The 9,329-nt window shown below is 29.0% G+C and overlaps 1 long non-coding RNA gene across 1 annotated transcript; it reads right to left on the bottom strand.

Moving 5' to 3' along the window:
• Positions 1–327: 327 nt before the first annotated feature.
• LOC118200997 (uncharacterized) lies at positions 328–7,440 on the bottom strand. The gene is made up of 4 exons (XR_015040993.1): positions 7,320–7,440; positions 6,108–6,217; positions 4,026–4,068; positions 328–548 (listed from the first exon to the last, which is right to left on the bottom strand). It is a non-coding gene; the product is annotated as an uncharacterized LOC118200997 (long non-coding RNA).
• Between the last annotated feature and the right edge of the window lie 1,889 nt (positions 7,441–9,329).

Raw genomic sequence — 9,329 nt, 5'->3', positions numbered from 1 at the left:
ATCTCATGTGACTTTTTCTATAACATTATTATGTGGTGTGTTGATGTGGACATACCAATTATTTTTTTTTCATCAAATAGCTTTATGGTATTAAATGATTTAAAAGGAGGCAACTGGACAAAAGAAAGCAATTAGAAGTTGGCTATTTTATTAATTTGTTGTCAAATGCTGTGCATTTTAAATTATGCTCATATGATGACAATGAGTTATTTAAATTATAAAATTATTATGAACATATCCCACATAAATTAACAAGTATCAAATTTCAAGTTGTTTGAAGTATTATGAGCTGTAATACTTGCAAAAGAAATACACATGAAATTAATTTAAGAATTAGGTTTATTTTACAGGTTTTCGAAAACTGCAATTACTGTTAAACAATAAAAACCAAGATTAAATCTGAAGAGCATAATTTTTTTACAATAATAAATTCAACATAAAATTTCATTCAGTTTCGCCATATTTGTTCTATAGTTCGCTGTCTTTAATATCCTGCTCGATTTTTGTAAAAGTGAATTCTTTGTCACCCAATGTTTTGAAAACAGCTCCTAAACAAGAAAAAGAAAAATTTGTAATAATTTCAAACTTCAGATGTTTTCAGTTTTTAAATATAGTTGAAGTATTAAAAGATGCATATAAAATGCACTGAGTACTTCATATTTAAAAATTTACATTTCAGTAATTAAAAATTTAAGTTCATACTATCACACAGTAAACTTCAATTATATACCTTACACAATGCCTATAATTTTAAGTAAAAAATATCTAAAGATTTGCTTAGAATTGCAAAGTTAAGAAAGTCTTTAATGGCTATGTTTGTATTTAAGTACACGAGAAGAAACTTAATTTTCTATTAATTATATTACATTAGCCTTTCCAATTTTACTCCTACATATAGTAAAGAATATTCGCTTTCTTACAGATAACTTTTTCTTAAATAAAGAGTAATCAGAAAACTAATCACAACACTATATACATATAACAGAATACTTCAAAAACTTATACATGTCATTAACATATGTATATGCATTAACAGGCTATTTTACACATTTCAATAAACCAGAAACCAATACACAATCAAGTTTCCTCCAAAATAAGAACATAAATCTTTAATTATGATAACAATGGCATCTCAGTTTGCAATATAAAATATTTCAAGTCTACATTCATGTGCATTCTAAGCAAACAGAAAGCTGAATAACAATAAAATTATAAATACCATAAAAAAGTTAAAAGCCACATAGAATGATAGCAAGACTAAATAAAGTCTTCCTTCAAAAATCAATTTAAATTCAAAAATTTGCCTTCCTGTTTAACATCCCAAAATAGGGTTACTGCTTTCACTAACTAAATTTCCTGTCTTGGCAAAATAAAAATTGTCACTTCTGTTGCAGGAAATATTTGCTGCAAACTTTGTATGCAAATAATCCAGTGAAAAAAATTTAATTGTGGCTTGAATATATTCTTTATTAAATAAATGAAAAATTCCCACATAATATTAATTTATGATCCACATGAAGCTTTTTTACCTCTACCATATCATGCAGCTATTTTAAAATATATACTCTCATATAAAAGCCACAGAATTTTTTTACCAATATTAATATGGTATAAATCATTTCTTCTAAAAACAGCCCAAAAATTTCTGAATTTGATACCCAAAACATAATTCTACGTAACTGTTAATGTATGCATTTGCTTGCATATACTTAAAATGAATTATACACACAAAAACTTAACGTAACATAATAACTTTAATAAATTCTTAATTAGCAGGATGATTCGATTAAGGCAAAATATGAAAGAAATCTACCTGATGTAATAGTTGTAAAAGATATATTTAAAAAAAGCTAATACTGTTTACCTTACACATGGCAGAAATTGAGTAAACTGTATGCAGCTGGATTATTTATTAGGAATAGAAGTTAGATCAAAGTACCAGTTCTGGAAGGCTTTAACAATTTGGGTGCAAAGAAGCATCTCAATTTAAAAAAAGAATAAAAGCTAATAGAATTTTATAACTTTTACAATCTAGTACAAATATTAGACACATACCACAACACTAAACGCCATTATTTACTTGCATATTTTAATTCTTTGTGTACTTTACTCCTTAATTTTTCAGGATATGATTTAGAAACAGAGTTATGGTTAAAAAAATATTGCTGAAACTGATAAGTCCTTTGAATTATATACTATAGTGCAAAGAGAGATGGAATATGTGACTAAATATGATAAATCAGATTACAATAACATTAAACAAATAACATGAAAAACTGAAAAAAGAAATTTTATTTGAAATTATTTTTTAACTCATGGAAAGACAGACAGTATTTCCAACTTATTAAATTCAATTACATCTTACCTTTGTCAAACCAATATTGGTACTTTTCCATTTTGCCGGTGCAAGCGATAAAGTCGCCCAAAATGGTACAACTGATGCCAAACAGATTATCCTCGCTGGTAACCTTTTACGTTTCAATTTCAAAACACTTTGCAGCTATTTCTATCAGATTGAATGTTTCTTTCAATACTGGGATACAATTACATCGAATTTTTACCATATAGTTTAATTTTATGTCCTAAGGTCATTCGTGGTAATTAAATCGTTTAGGATGCAATCACACTCTCACCCAAAAATATAGAAAAGGCAAAATCAAGGGTTAAATTCATCAATTCTAATGAGAACGCACTAGCAAAGTAAAGCACTGCGATTTTACATAATTTCTGAGTAAGCTATTCATACGAAATGAAATAATTCTTGCATTTAAACTTGTATTCCAAATTAAGATTTAACTTGAAATTAATGTAGATAATTACTGAGAGAATTAGCGTAGTTTAACATGAGATGAGATCACTTGAGGTCACATGATATGAAACGGCGAATCAGAATGTTGTACCATGAAAGCATAGTATATTCTTAAATTAATCTCTTTTTGCAAATACAAATTAATGTCTTTCTACAAATTCATTGTCTTTATTTATTATCATTTTACAAAATTTTAAACGATATTAAAATGTTTATGCTTTTAAAATAAAAATTTCTTAGAACTAACATTTCTTAACATTTTTTATGTGTATACTGTGTGTTGTCGCCAATAAAGTCTGCCTGACAAGATTTGCGCCGGCGAAACAGAAAAGTACCCTGATATTTTTAATTTTCATAAATTAACTATTTTAGGGAGGCTTCGTAGCACAGCGGCTAGTGTATCACGCAGCAGCACCAGAGGTCCGGCGTTTGATTCCCAGGCCAGGCAAAGTTGAAATAGCCTTTCATCCCTTGAGTGGGTCGATAAAATTAGTACCAAGTTCCATTTGGGACTTAATACCAGGGGGCCTGAACAAGCTGACCACTTATGCAAAAACACCACAGAGCTCACTATCTAGAAAGTAGATATCAAGGCATTGCCAGCCATGGCTTTCTAAGGGCTGTTTGTGCCATCCAGTTTAGTTTTAAGTTTTACTATTTTAGTAACATAAAAATACATCTGTAACAGGTTTGGTTTAGGTTTATTTGATTACTGCAAAGCACAATAGGGCTATCTGCCTAAGGTGAGGAATGCCTTCATGAAGGACTTTCTAAGGGAAACTGGCTCGTATACATGTTACACATGGGTAAAACCACGGAAACGGCCATGCAGCCAGACCGTTTGCGGGATTCGAACGTCGAACCGAACTACCAGTGTTCAGCGACTTTAGCGCTGGGCCGTTGGCGAGCCTTCTATTACACAGGACCTGTGTGTGCAGGATCACCTTCGAAATTAAGAGAGTTGTATTTAAAATCAGTTCTAAACTAAAGCTGCTTTCTTGCCCAATTTTATACTATTGAAAATACCGGTAATTGTCAAAATTATTCGTATTCAATATGTGTACGATTATTAATGAGCTGCCAAATCGCAGTTAACCACCTAATATACTACATTCAACGTTATTATTTTTCTTTTTGAATGTCAGGTTTTCATTATTTCTGCCAATATATCTGTAACAGGACATAAAGATTGAGTTAATGTAGAATAGAAAATTACCTTGCAACATATCCAATACGACTTAGTGGCAGTACTTCATTCTCTAGAAAAAAACATTTTAAATTATTATACTTAAATAAAAAATTCATATTTGTTACAGCAAAACATCATTAACACAATAAACCAGAGTTGAATGCAAATCTAGTTTAACTCCATTCTTGAAAACTAGTTTATTACTTTCAATTTAATTTAAAAATAATAAAAAAATAAGGTACGTATTACGATGACTACCTAGATATCTCGCCTAAACTGGCAATCCTTGTAGGTTATACAGGTTAACCCTAACATAGGTTATAGAGGGCACTAAAATAGAAAGTATTAATCCCACACTAGGGACTCTAACATTTAGTGGGAACAGTTTGAAAAGTGAAACGGATATTTATAGTGAACCAATGCAAAACAAAAACAATAGTCCTTTAGGGACAAAGCCCATTTGGAATAATAAATAAATTAACAACTTTTAGCTATTTTTTCTTCTTGTAAAAAATAGACATACAGAATATTTTTAGAAAATAACAGTACTTTAAGCATGCATTTTCCACATATTTAACGCAATTCATTCTAGCTCTGTTGCAATACTGGCAAAGGTACTCCTCTGTTATTAGGACGGGATTCAGAAATGTACAATGAAACCTCGAGATACGAGGAAAGTATGAGCAAAATACGAGCATTGACTCGAGTAACGAGCAATGAGCCAGGCTATTGGTATGGGTGGTGCTATTTCATTATCCGGCTCAACTCAAGGAATCCCCTCGTCAGATCATTCAGTGTTCTTTTATATACGTGTTTGTGCACTTGCAAGTTAATTGTTTTGACATTTAACGTGAAAATAATTATTTCAAGATGCCTCGCAAGAAGATTGTTGCCTCAGATAGTGCTGCAAAGAAAAATAAGACCATGGCCGTCAATATCAAGAAAGAAATCATAGATAAACATAAGCATGGTGACGGAATTGGCGAAGACTTGCAGCCTTTCAACATCGAAAATCTACACTATTCCGAAGAAGCAGGAAGAAATTAAGAAACTTGATTTAGCCAAAGGAATTATCGTTGCTTCTAAGCACCATAAAAGTACTCCTAAATGTTGAGAAGCTGTTGTTGGTGTGGATTAATGAGGAGTTAAAATGTTGGTAAGAAAGTTAAACTATGGTTATATTATTTACCAGTGTTATTTATTAGGAAAAATTGATTTGATATTAAAATGTTGATATATTTTGGGGTGTGGAATGGATTAACTGAATTTCCATTATTTTCAATGGGGAAGCTCGTTTCTAGATACGAGAAATTCGCTATACCAGTTGAATGCTGGAACGAATTAAACTCGTATCTCAAAGTTCCACTGTAGATATGTAAGCATGTGTATATGCATGTATGCGCATATATGTGTATGAATATACACATACATATATAAAGAATATACCCATGCACACACGAGCACCTACATTTAAAAATGCATGCATATAAACACACATTTCTAAATCTGGTCCTGATAACAGAAGAATACCTACATGAATCATAGGATTTACATTAATCAGTTTTATTAGAATTCTTAAATGCAGAGAATTTCATCTTCACTATCCGAAAATTCAGTTTCATTTCCAGATGAAACTATATCAGGACAATCTCATTTATATTATTTCCCTCTAAGAACTGAACATTTTTAAAACCTTTTCTATTCCATGGAAAACTAATGCTACATTAAACATATATTTTCTAAATCTGAAAATTTTAAGTTAGCTTAGAAACTGTAATCATTCTTAAAAAAGTTTGATTTATGCAGATGTTAGATCAATAAAATTACTTTCCTGTGAAAAAGTAATATGGCATTGAACAACATGATTTAACACATCAAGATATACTAAGTGAAAATTCCTGAAATGTTTTATTTCTTGGTATCTCACTGTGCAAGAATTGTATAAATAAGACTACCTCCCTTTTTTAAAAAAAAATGTTTAGTAAATACTATGAAGAAAATTGGTTACATTATTTACAGTTCATAATTAATAGAAAATAAATCATTTCTTAGTTTATCAGAATTTATTTTTATCACATTTATAAACAGTACTAATTTAAACAAACATACCATTATGATTTCAATAATTATGAAATAGAAAATCCAAATCTGCATCTTTGATGGTCTAGTAGATTGGACGTCTCGTTTACTACAATTCAGCAGGGTGCTGACTACCCAGACTGTAATATATATATATATATATATATAATTAATTTACAAGGGAAAAAGCAACAAAAATATAAACAATTTCTTGGTTTTATATAAGCATTTCTGCACATTTACAATTTTAATTTTTTTAACTATCTAGTTATATCAAAATACATGATTTAGTAAAATATAATTCAAATAATTTAAGGTATTTTAGATCAAATACTAATTTTTCAATAAATTGTTTCATGCAAGTCTAATAGTCAACATATCTATCAAGTTTTGACTTCGAAAATTATGTTTAGAGCTGCAGTAATAGTAATAAATTTATTCAAAACTGAAAGTAAAGCATTCTTACTTTATTTTCTTTCTTTAACTATTATTTTCTTTCTTTTTTTTTAATCTTTTAAAACAACAAAATCAAACAAACAAAAAAGAAATGCATTCATGAAAGGACTTAGGACTTACTTATTATTCATGAAAGGATATATTTCAGTAATTACAAGTGCATGAAAATTCAGTAGATTTGGAACAAAGTACCTGTGTTTCTATTGCATAAAATTTCCTGTTTTAATAGCACAATATCTTTGAGTTAAAGATTATATATTAAAGCAAATTTATAAAACTAAATTCAAAAATAAGAAATTAAATTATTTTTAGGAAAAACACTAAGCAAATAAAAAAATTTTGAATTTCATAAATAAATGAAAGTTACATGCTTTATTTTTTGGCATAAGGTAGATAATATTTCCAGAACAGATTTCTGAACAATTAGTCATGTTAATATTGCCTTCCTTTTTCCATTAAAAGCTATTTCCTGCTTAATTACAATATGCTTTAAGATAAATATTAAAACGTTTGAGTAAAAATAATATAACTATAAAAAGGTGAGACACATACAAACAGGAGTGACACAAACAGTAAGAAACAGACTAGTGCAACATTTTTTCAATTTATTGATTTGGTATTCTATGTCATTAACAGTACCAAATCCTGAAAATGAATCATTAGGCACGTACACAAAAGAACAACACATGGAAAATCACATTCCCTACACAGACGCTATTTATAAAATTTTATATAGGTGAAGAAAGTACGAGTATTAAACACTGAAAATATAAAATATTCACTTACTTTCTTCAAATAATTAGTAACATCGATGGATTCAGTCACAAACGCCAATCCACGAACAAACAGTATTCTTTGCGACTTTACCATTCTTTTCGACCGCCATTGCTGACTTCACAAATATCCCGCCACAACCGGAAGTAGAAAGTGTCTGCTTTGCCATTGGTCAGTGAACAAGAATTGAAACGCTTTTTTTTTCTTTATAATTAAACATATTAAGAAAGCCTCTAAATTAGCATATGAAATACACTTACTTTAGCATTATATAAATTTATATTCACAGCATCTCTGTATTAAGGTAATAATTCAATTTTTCTACGAAAAATAGAAATGTCTGTGTATGCGCATGCTCAGTGTATAAACGTAAATCCGGTTAATTTTTATAAGTTAGCGTAAAATTAACTATGCAAATTTTGAGTTCATTTAACTGGACCCTTGTACTTATTCTGTAGATCTCCATATTAAGAATGTCTTTAACTGTTTCAGGAAAAATATAAAATGTAATATAATTTTTTATTTACATTATTTATTTATTTTTCCCTCATATAAAAATTATTAAAATCGCTATATCATTTTCCCCGTACATTAAACAAAATTAAAAAATGTTAGCCTCATGTGATTTTTATAACAAAGATCAAAGGAATTGAAATATATGCAAAATATCAGAAGTCAGCTTGCAATTTCGTAGAGTTATTATTATTAAATAAAAATATTAGTATATCTTTGATTATAATTAATGATCCTTTGGTCTACATTAAACTATTGTTCAAGAAGTTAAACATTTCCAAGCATCTTCTGCTCTATTTATTATTCTATTCCTCGACATGAAAGATTTGCTAGATTATTCCAATTTAATTGCCCACATTTGATAAATTAAATAAGGCGAGTATTGTACCAAACTCAGTAAGTACACAAATTTAATATACAGGTTATTCCAGTTAAATGGGCAATAGGATTTTCATAAAAGAAATTAAATTATGTAAATTAATGTAAGTGTTGATATGAATAAAAATAACAAATTTGATATAAGAAAATAAATAAGTTATTTTGAAATCGTTAAATTAAGAAAATATAATTTTTTGCAAAAATGCACGTAAAGATTTAGCTCACATGTTAAAATTCATAGAAAAATTTTAGCCTCATATATGAATGCCCCTTTTTTCATGTTCGTGGAAAAGGAAAACAAAGTGAAATGCCAAAAATGCACTAAATATTTTGAATTAATAAACTTCATTTTCAATCTTTTTAGACTTCGTATAATATCCGTAAAAGTGACGAATGAAATATACCATAAAGGCAGTAGTTTCTTTCAGAACATTCGGATTCGTATAATATGCGTAAAAGTGACGAATAAAATATACCATTATGGCGGTAGTTTTTTCAGTACATTCGGATTCGTATAATTTTCGTAAAAATAACGTATGGAAAATAACGATAAAGAGTCAACAGTAACTTCAGCCTTTTTCATTCGTATAAATTTCGTAAAAATAACGTGCAAAAAATACCATACCCTTATTTCACCAAAATTATACGTATATTTTTGGAGACGTGCTGCCTGGGCGTGGGCCACTCCTTAAAAAATTTATACCTTTATTTATTTTTAATAATATCTCTGCCATCTAGTTCATGTAATGTTTCATATGTGTATCAAGTGGTAACAATTTATGATTTTGTACTACATACCTCAGTAGAGAATGATCTTTGGTATGTCTAACAACGTGTTTTAACTTGAAGAAATAATGCATTTTTCCTCCCCCTTATCTTTTTCGAAACTAAAGTTTTTTTTTTTTTTTTTTTTTCCATCATTTTTAAGTGCATAGAACAAAATTCAAGACTTTTACGCTTTAATTCAATATTCCTTATTTGTGTATTTTACATGCATTTCTGATATTTCGCTATCGGAACGATATACACTTAGGGATTTGACTTTTCTAATATCTGTTCTTGAAAAATATCTAAAAAGTGAAAAGGACTGCGATATAACTTAAACCATTCGACTAGTTAAGGTGCTACAAC

This window comes from Stegodyphus dumicola, chromosome 5 (genome assembly GCF_044657685.1).
Source record: "Stegodyphus dumicola isolate Sdum_Otavi_A_Nest chromosome 5, ASM4465768v1".
In the NCBI taxonomy this organism is placed as follows: domain Eukaryota; kingdom Metazoa; phylum Arthropoda; class Arachnida; order Araneae; family Eresidae; genus Stegodyphus; species Stegodyphus dumicola.
The sequence above is the reverse complement of the archived record's forward strand: the minus strand, read 5'-3'. Positions and strand labels throughout refer to the sequence as shown.